This window comes from Lathyrus oleraceus, chromosome 5 (genome assembly GCF_024323335.1).
Source record: "Lathyrus oleraceus cultivar Zhongwan6 chromosome 5, CAAS_Psat_ZW6_1.0, whole genome shotgun sequence".
NCBI classification, from domain to species: domain Eukaryota; kingdom Viridiplantae; phylum Streptophyta; class Magnoliopsida; order Fabales; family Fabaceae; genus Lathyrus; species Lathyrus oleraceus.
Window position 1 is genome coordinate 479,884,334 of NC_066583.1, and position 11,245 is coordinate 479,895,578.

Genomic DNA, 11,245 nt, shown 5'->3' on the forward strand with positions numbered 1-11,245 from the left:
AATACATTCTTCCAGTCCCATAATACAGGCCTCATACTCAGCCATATTATTCGTGCATTTGAAAGTTAGCCTTGCTGTAAGCGGAATATGCGTGCCATGAGGAGTAATGATTACTGCCCCAATACCATTTCTGTATTGATTTACAGCGCCATCAAACACCATCGTCCATCTGGAACCAGGTTCCGGACCTTCATCAAGTGTAGGCTCATCACAATCTTTCATTTTCAAATACAGAATTTCCTCGTCAGGGAAGTCATACTGAACAGACTGATGATCCTCAATCGGTTGGTGCGCTAAATGGTCAGCCAAGATACTACCTTTGATAGCTTTCTGAGCTCGATACTCAATATCATACTCAGATAACAACATCTGCCAACGGGAAATCCTCCCAGTTAAAGCAGGCTTCTCGAAGATATACATGATTGGATCCATTCTGGATATCAACCAAGTTGTATGATTTATCATGTACTGGCGCAAACGCTTAGCAGCCCAAGCTAAAGCACAGCACGTCTTCTCAAGCATGGAGTACCGAGACTCACAATCAGTAAACTTCTTACTGAGGTAGTAGATAGCAGATTCTTTCTTCCCTGATTCATCTTGTTGACCGAGTACACAACCCATCGAGTCTTCAAGCACAGTCAGATACATGATCAGAGGTCTTCCTTCCACAGGCGGAGATAAGATCGGAGGTTCAGACAGATATTCTTTGATACTGTCGAAAGCTTTCTGGCAATCCTCGGTCCAATCATGAGACTGATCTTTCCGAAGGAGCTTGAATATCGGCGCACATGTGGCAGTCATGTGGGATATAAATCTGGAAATGTAATTCAAGCGGCCAAGAAAACCTCGGACTTGCTTCTCAGTTTTGGGTGCAGGCATCTCTTGTATTGCTTTGACCTTTGCAGGATCAACTTCAATACCTCTCTCGCTGACAACGAAACCCAACAACTTGCCGGAACGGACTCCAAATGTACATTTGTTCGGATTCAGACGAAGTCTAAACTTCCTCAGACGCTGAAAAAGCTTCAACAAATGCTCAACATGTTCAACTTCCGTTCGGGACTTAGCAATCATATCATCAACATAGACCTCTATCTCCTTGTGCATCATATCATGAAACAAGGTAGTCATAGCTCGTTGATACGTGGCTCCGGCGTTCTTCAAATCGAAGGGCATCACTCGATAACATAATGTTCCCCAAGGTGTGATGAATGTTGTCTTCTCCATATCTTCGGGTGCCATCTTGATTTGATTATATCCGGAAAATCCATCCATAAAGGAAAAGACTTTGAATTTAGTTGTATTGTCTACCAACATATCAATGTGTGGTAGAGGAAAATCATCTTTAGGACTAGCTTTATTCAAATCTCTATAATCAACACACATACGGACTTTTCCGTCCTTCTTAGGAACAGGCACAATATTGGCCACCCATAGAGGATATGTAGAAGTCACCAGAAACCCTGCATCAATTTGCTTCTGAACTTCCTCTTTGATCTTCACTGCCATATCTGGATGAGTTCTTCTGAGCTTCTACTTCACAGGCACGCACTCAGGAATCAAAGGCAGGAAATGTTGCACAATATATGTATCTAGACCCGGCATGTCTTCATATGACCAAGCAAAGATATCAGAATATTCTCGTAGCAAACTGATCAATCTCTACTTGACAGACTCTTCAAGAAGTGCCCCAATCTTCACCATACGAACACAATCCTCAGACCCCAAGTTGACTGTTTCCAGATCTTCAAGGTGCGGTTGAATGATCTTCTTCTCGTGCTCAAGGAGACGGGTAATCTCATCAGGAATCCCTTCAACATCATCTTCCTCTGCCTCAAATACAGGGGATTCAAAATTGGGAGATGGCGTTGGATCATTATGTTCAATGGGTTTTAGGGTCAACCTGCATAATGATTTTGGTTAATGAAAAACTTTTGAATTTAAACAAGCAAACCATTATGCAGATGAAAAATGTTTGCTTTTATTCTCGTTTTTTATGGGTTTTTTGTGATCACTGATTTCATGCAAAAGCAAAAAGTGAAAACAAATGGAAAAACAAATGTTTAACAATGCATTAATTGAATGAAAACATCATTGTATTAAATGCTGCCAACAATGTCATCACTTCTCCTTTTGGCATGGGAGAAGGGTTTTGAACAAAGTGAACAATTACTCTGATCTATGGATGACTGTAGGAACATCTACAGCGACCCAATTGTGGCAGACACCACCAGGAATGACGAAATTGTTCAAGTCCTCTGCATCCTCTTCCAAGATAGCAGCAGCTTCTTCAGGTTGACCAGCATGGATGAATCCTCCACTCTTGAACAAACCTTGCTCATTGAATGTCCCAGAACAATAGCCAATGCCAGCCCGGGATCTATTGTCTTCAAGCTCGATCACCTTCCCCAACCCAGCAACTGCACCACATTCAATGGCCAGTTTTGCATCTTTGTAGGAAGAAAATGAAGGAGACTTCTTCTCAGTTGGTTCATCAATAGATAAATCTTGGAAAGGAGTTCCAACTTCATCCTCAGCATCAATATATGAGAAAGAAGACAGATGGTTAACCAGGAGAGCCTTTTCTCCCCCTACCACAACCAGTTTCTTGTTCTTAACAAATTTCAGCTTCTGGTGTAGGGTGGATGTCACGGCGCCAGCCTCGTGAATCCATGGTCTGCCTAAGAGACAGCTATAAGATGGGTGGATATCCATTACCTGGAAGGTAACTTGGAAATCACTAGGTCCAATTTTGATTGGGAGATCAACTTCCCCAATCACCGTTTTGCGCGACCCATCAAACGCTTTCACAACAACCCCACTCTGCCTCATAGGAGGACCCTGATATGACAACTTGGAGAGTGTAGATTTTGGCAATACATTCAGAGAAGATCCAGTGTCCACCAGCACGTTGGACATGGCATCAGACTTGCAATTCATAGAAATGTGTAAAGCCATGTTGTGGTCTCTTCCCTCCTCAGGGAGATCAGCGTCACAAAAACTCAAAGTGTTGCAAGCGGTGATGTTTGCAACTATACTATCAAACTGTTCAATCGTGACGTCGTGATCGACATAAGCCAGATCCAAAACTTTCTGCAGAGCCTCTCTATGGGGTTCTGAATTCAACAGCAGAGATAACACGGAAATCTTGGATGGCGTTTGTAGAAGCTGGTCTACAACATTGTACTCATTCTTTTTGATGAGCCTCAGCATCTCATCAGATTCTTCATTCACAACGCCGCTAGGGCCAACTGAAGAAGCAGGAGTCTTTTGTACAGAAGAGGCTTTGGCAACAGGTGCCGGATTCTGAATATTCACAGCAGTCCCAACCGGACGCTCAGCAGTATCAGAAGCAACAGGAGCCTTAGGAGGTGCAGAAAACACGCGACCACTACGGGTCAACCCGCTCACATCAGCAATGTTTGTCACGGACGTTGAAGGCAAAGGCACTTCTACCCCATCTTCTACAGCAACGGGATTGTATCTGAACGGCACAGCTCGGTCAGAAGAATAGGGCACTGGGCCTGCAGGCTTGATGACTAATGAAGGAGAGACCTTCGGCTTGCTGCTATCATAACGAATAACAACAGGCTCGGGTAATTTGAACACAGGCGATATAACATTTACCTCGGGTTCGTCTTCATCCACATTCCGATTCTGAAGGATCTCAATGGTACCCTCATCCAGCAGTTCTTGAAGTTCTCTGCGTACCTGGTTACAACCCAAACGGTTAACCGAATAGATGCGACACTTGTCGTGGTCATGCTCCATGTGGCTGTATTGACACAACAACCGATGTAATTCGACCAGTGATTGTCTAATATGGCTAACATATTTGACCTTGTACTTCCCAGGGCACCCCTGGACCATATTCACAGATTTCCCATGCGTGGGCAATGGATTCTTTGTAACATTCGGGCCTGAGTCTTCAAAACTCAGAATTCCACATCTCATCAGATCTTGCACTTTGGTCTTCAGTGGGTAGCAGTTTTCAATGTTATGACCCGGAGCACCGGAATGATAAACACAGTGTTGGTCTGGTTTATACCACCATTGCGGATTCGCAGGAATAGCAGGAGGATCCCTGGGTGAAGCCAACTTCCTTTCCAACAAGGAAGGATATAGCTCTGCATATGACATAGGAATTGGATCAAAGCTGATCTTTTTCCTATCATAACTCAAATTAGCTTGGTTGGTTGTACTGCCACGAGGCTGGTAAGCCTGTTGCTGTGGACGAGATTGTTGCTGATACTGAGGCTGTTGATATTGTTGAGAATTGTCCTTGAAGACAGGTGCTATGTGAGCCACCTGGTGCTGATTGCTATTGCGTCGTGCAGGCTTCCTCTGAACAGAGGGTCTTCTAGGCTTAGCATGAGATTGCACAGCATGGGCCTCCCCATCCTTCTTTTTAAACGCCCCATACCGTTTAGAAGAAGAGCTCTCATCCTTTGCCAATCGTCCTTCACGGACTCCTTCCTCGAGGCGTATCCCCATGTTCACCATCTCGGTGAAATCAGAGGGAGCGCTTGCTACCATCCGCTCATAATAGAATGAGCTAAGAGTCTTTAAGAAGATCTTAGTCATCTCTTTCTCTTCCAGCGGTGGAGTAATCTGAGCAGCCAGCTCTCGCCACCTTTGGGCGTACTCCTTAAATGTCTCCTTATCCTTCTGGGACATGACCCTGAGTTGATCACGGTCAGGAGCCATATCAACATTATATTTGTATTGCTTGACGAAGGCTTCGCCAAGATCGTTGAAGGATCGAATATTAGCATTGTCCAAACTCATGTACCATCTGAGTGCAGCACCGGACAGACTGTCTTGAAAATAATGGATCAGAAGCTGATCATTATCAGTTTGAGTAGACATTTTTCTGGCGTACATGACCAGGTGAGAAAGAGGGCAGGTGTTCCCTTTATATTTTTTAAAGTCAGGTACTTTGAATTTGATCGGTATCTTGACACCGGGAACTAGGCACAACTCGGCAGCACACTTGCCGAACAAATCTTTCCCCCTGAGGGTCTTCAACTCCTTTCTCAGCTCGAGGAATTGATCATTCATAGCGTCCATCTTCTCATTAACATCCGGGCCCTCAGACGGCTCGGAATGATAGATGGTGTCGTCTACCCTAGGCATGGTATGCACGATAGGAGGAGCAGCAACAGGGACCGGGCTAGATGTCGGCATATGAGCAAAGGTTGGAGCAGGCAGATCAGGCATAAAACCCGGAGGCATACCCCAAGGGAACCCGACTGGCATAGCATGAGACGCGAAATGAGCACTGGCGGCTGGCACAGTCGGAACAGTGACCTCTGAAATAACAGTCTTCTGGACAGGAGTTGCAGGCGGTTGAGCAGGTTGATTCTGAGCAGCAAGGAGTTGCTCCATCAAAGCGCCAAGTCTGGCGACCTCTTCCTTCAATTCACGGTTCTCTTGCTCTAGCTGATCCATAACTCTTGCAGAATTGGCTCGAGTATAATACCGGTGAGTCAGCTTGTCTTCAAAATAAATGAAGAACACAGAGTTAGGACAAGAGGACCAGAAACAAGGTACCTGCTTATGCAAAATGATGCATGAAGTGTTTGTGCATATGCTTTATTTTATTTTCAAGGAACTTTTTAGGGTATTATTTGCAAATTTGAATTTTTAAAGCATTTATTATCATTATGGAAAATATCTCATTCAATATAATCGAGACAAAGAAGTACAGCATTTTTGATCATATTACAAAGAGAAAAGGAAAATAACATCCTATGGATCCCTAGAAGCTCGGGATGCTGGAAGACGAGAGGCACACAGCTTCTTGATCTCTCTCTCATAGGCTGCTTCCATATCTGCTTTCTCCTTAGCAAGCTGATCATACTTCCTCTTCCAGAACTTGGAAGACTGAGGAAGCAGAGAAGTCCAAGTGTCGTTCGGATCGTCGATCACCCGATGCTCGAGAAACTCAATCAGAGCGTCTTTCTCCTTAAGCTGCTGCAACAATTCTTCTCTTTCACGGATCCAAGCACGTGAAAGGTCTTCCTCTCTCAACTCCTCTACACGTTGGGTAAGGAGGGTTGAAGGCCCAGCCACATCCAAAGGTGTAGGTCTCGGATGATCGTATGGCATCAGATATACGGCAACTCTCTGTCTGATCCAAGAGGTATATGGCTCCAAAGCAATGCAATTCTTCGGACCCAACTCATTCCCACTCTTCTTGCAGATCTTGCGCCAAGCGCTGACAAATCTGGCTTTCAGGCCTTGGGGATCTTTACCCTCCTTAAAGAATACACCTTCTAACAGAATGTTATGGGGTTTATCCTTTAGGGGGAACCCAAGCTGACGACGTGCTAAAATGGGACTGTAGTTGATCCCACCACATGTACCAAGAAAAGGCACATTAGGGAATTCACCACAATAATCAATGATCTGCACAGTATCATACACGCGATCATACCAAGAGATATCATCATTAGTGAGAGACATGAGTCTTTGAGACCACCGTAGACATCCCTTGTTCTCCTTGAAAGCAACTGTCTGCGGCAAGTGCGAAATAAACCACTTGTACATTAGAGGCAAACAGCACACAATAACTCCTCCACCCTTTGCATTCCTCAGATGCAAAGAGACATAGGCATCACCCAACAGAGTCGGAACGGGATTAAGAACTGAGAAGATCCCGATGGCGTTCATATCCACAAATTTGTCGAAGTTGGGAAATAACACCAATCCATAGATGAGCAACACGAATAAAGCCTCAAAGGCATCCTCACTCATGGCCTTCCCATAAAAGGTAGCTTGAGCAATGAGGAAATCAGAAGGAAGACCCTGAATTCTACCTTTGGTAGTCATATTAGCTTTAATCAAAGCTTCATCTATGTGTAACAAGTCTGCAATCTCTCGAGCGGTCGGAATACTCTCTAAGCCGCTGAACGGCACCTGATCCAGAATCGGAATCCCAATAAGATGAGAATACTCCTCCAAAGTAGGCAGCAACTGGAAGTCCGGAAATGAGAAGCAGTGATACAGAGGATCGTAAAACTGAGCCAAAGTACTCATCAAACCCTCATCAACCTGAGTAGTCAACAAAGGTAGAAGCTTCCCATAGCGAGCTTTGAAACCCAAGGGATCTAATACATAAGATGTCAGATTCCTTAACTCTTTTACATCGGGCTGTCTAAAGCTGTACTTCTTTGTATGCCTTTTTGGTCTTTCCATGTCTGAAAATTTTGCAAATAAACCCTTTTAAGTTCCTTGAAAATTTTCTTTTTTCTGATGACATGAAATGCAGATGAATGCATGAATGCATGAATGCAACAATCACACTCAAGGATCAAGCAAGTCACACCAAACAAAGGTCATGGGAAAGCTCGTTGTATCCCTAATATCAATCATCCATTTTGGTGGATTTAGGTTTTCACCTTATCAACACCCAAGTTCCATTGATATTAACGGTACATGAACCGGTTCAATCATCCTTAATATCAATCATCCGTTTTGGTGGATTTAGGTTTTACACCTGATCAACACCCAGGTTCCATTGATATTATAGTTGTCTGAACGACTCAACCATGAATCACGGGTTAGTTGAGAGTCACGAGCATGGAGTCTCGGTTAAGAACCACCCAAAGGGAGTGTACTAGGGTTTAAACCTGCCAGACATGTTCTACCAGAGGTTCCCATAATCATCGTCCCATCTCTCGGATATTATCGGAGGAACGAATACTCGTATTCCAAAAATATTCTCAAGAGAGACTCTTATGAGTGTAGTATCGCATAACAATCGCATCAGATCTGACATCTGAATGACCTCCGCACTACATCCTAGAAATAGGCCAAGATGGGCTTGGTAAACTAAGGTCCTTGGCTTCTAAGGCACATGATTGAAAGAATAATGCCTAACCACAAATAACTTGTGTGACATTATTAATCCAACATGACCTCCACCAAGTGAATGGACTCACAAGTCAACTGGCTAAGGAATACTCCACACCAGTCAACAAGACTACGCCATTCTCCTATCGTAGAGTGCACTCGAGTTCGGGTATAGAACTCATCTCACAGAGATCACCAAAGCAAACAGCAATTGTATATCAAGCAATTCAAACATTACAATCAATACAGTTATCCCAAATTGTACAAAAATATGTCAAATAACACATAAACAAATATCATACAACAAGGGTGAAAAGTAGGAAATACCACCAGGGAAGGTCTAATGTTTTCCCCAGCGGAGTCGCCACTTTTCTGTAGCGGTGTATTCGTCACTTTATGATTTATTGATTAAATCATAAGCAAAGTATACAAAGAACCGAGTCGCCACCGCACTTTTATTTATCCTAAGGAATGGCTAAAAAGCGAACAAAAGCCTAAGAAGTTTTACACGTAGAAAACTAATGAAAAGATCAGAGAATCTGGGTAAGGGGTAAATTACGCAATGGGAAGGTGTTAGGCACCCAAAACGTCCTAGGTACTCCTAGGGAGCCCTTTTCACACTTGTTGTATAAAAAGTTTATTTGTTTATGACATATTGTGCAAACATGAATGGGATGATGAGAAAAGAATATACAATTTTTATTTTTGTGTTTGAACGGATGAACCTGTTGCCTACGTACCTTCCATCAAAGGTAAGGATCAAAACGCCGTAGTTCGGCTAAAAGATTTCCAAAAATTAGTGAGTTCATTTTAAAAACAAGAGCACTAAGGCTTTTCATTACCAATGGGAGAAAACTCAACCTGAATCAACAATCCACCATGCGAGGACGGCTTCAACATACTAGTGAGGGGTTAACCCTAGAATAAGTATGGAAGTCTTACAATCAACTAACTAAGGACAAGGTAAGATTTACATCAACCACTATGGTAATTGGAACCTACGGCTAATGTATGAAAACATATTATCAATGGGCAAAGCCACAAAACAATTGAATGGGTGAAGTTAATTGATTATGAGTATTCACAAAAGAGGGTCAAGGTATGATTAGAATTGATTCAAAGAAGTATTATGAAATGGAGTTTGAAAAGTCAAGGACTTAGGGTCCAGGTTTCTAATTTGAAAAGACATGAAGATGTTTGCACAATAGTTCAAAGTTTTGAAAGCAAAGTGTGAAAAGGTTTAGGACAAAGAGGGTGGATGGATAAAGGAGTGTAAAACTTCTCAGAAAAGTTCACCTCTTGAGATCATATAGGAGATGATTCAAGTGTGTCCTTAGGAATAGGCAACAAAACAATAACAAATAAGCAAAACAAATGATACCGGAGGCCAATTGCTAGGCTTATACCAATCTCACAAAAAAGGTGGATACCGGATACCAATAGATGGATTTACACCAGTCTCCTAAAACAAACAGGGATGTCAGATGCCAATAAATGGACTTATTCCAACCTCCTAAAAGTAAAACAAAACCTGGATATCAAATGCCAATCAACTGGACTTACTATAATCTCCAATAGATGATCATAGGAATAACAAATGCCAACAATATGGTCTTACAATTGCATCCTCACATACAACAAACAAATAGAAACGATAAGCAATGGACATAAGTGGCCAAATGAAATGGTCTTACACTTTATCCCTTCCAAATCATAGGAACAATGGCCAATGAGTGGACTTACAGTTGTCCTCAATGGGTAAGCCAAAGATGGATCGCAAAGATATGAAATGATGATCATGCAATAATGAGCAATTAATGATGATAAATGCACAAAGGCAACCAAGCAAACATGTACAAATGCAACAAGCAATCAATCAAACAAAGTCATTTAGCACACACTATAACCAAGCAATTAGGCTCAAGCAAGGGTTAGATTGTAAAGTCAACTGGAATGGGGTAAATGGTGCTCTAAACCTTAACATTGAGAGTTAAGGTGAAGCAGATGAAAGGATATGAGGGGTGTGCCTCATTGCTCTTATCCCTGGTCAGGGAGAGCATTGAATATCAGAAGGTGTGGGAGTTCAAAAAGTTGGAACTCTCTCCACAAGTTAATGACTCGATAGATCTTGGGTTAGGATCCACAATGCTACAAACATGTAATGTGAGCAATGGGAAGACGCACAGAATAGTAGGAGATAGGCTACATATCTCTTCTATCTACCAATTGCCTCATATGAGGTCTTTTCCTGCTTGGGGACAAAGTTAAACAATCACAAACATTGCCTCTTAAGGAGGACTTCAGACAGGTGCATGGCCAAGTAACAGGCCAGGTCTTCCAGACTACATGGAGACAAGAGATTCTACCTCAATGCTAATGCTATCAAGCAAAGCAATAGCAATTTCACAAAGGAACTATAGCAACTAAGGTACCTGAAATCAATCAAATATAATCAGTATACCAATCACAAAGTCAAAGCAGACAAGATAAGAACCAACAGTCAACACAATCAATCACATGTGCAAAGCACAAACTCAAATCAAATGAGCTAGCATCCTACAAAACAAACCAGGTTAGTCCATAACAATCAAACAAACCAAACTCAATCAACTTGAATTGAACTCCTTAAAGCAATTGCTTCTTCACCTGAAAATCAAACTCAAACATGAGAAGTAAACCCTTAGGCCAAAGCCTAGGGTCAAAGGAGGAGAAATAGACCAAAACAAAACATGAAAATTGATTAAAATCAAGATTAATCCAATAAGAACAAAGTCCAATTGGTCTCATGTCAAAACTATGCACCAATTCCATTTTACAAACAAAACATGTCAAACTAGGCAAGTTGGAATCACATTGGAGCAAACAGAATGATCACAAGCATATCAATACCAAAATGGCTCAATAAATTCCAAGGAAAATCATAGCTATCCAGAACACATCAAAGGATCATCATACCAAAATTCATTTCAATTGGATAAGTGGAAGTAGGTCAATTAAAATCCCTAAGTCAAAGCATGCAAACACAAACTCATACAAGGCACCAAATTATGCATCAACTTCAAGCAAGCATAAAACAGAAATGACATAATATAAATGAGTGAAACCAAAGCCATGGCAAACTTCAATATGTCTATAATACACATGCCAAATTTTAGGTCCATCAAATAATCACCAAGAAATTCACAAATCATATGATATCATGACTCACAAAAGGTCCACAATTGGTCAAACAGAGGGAAAATTCTCAAACAAATAGAAAATGCATTCAAAAATTCCAGGAAAAATCACAAGCAAACTTAACATCCATAAGTATCATTATGCAAAAATTCAGAGCAATTGGCAATCAAATGGCATGGAAAATAAAATCAGCAACATGAACAAGAAATGG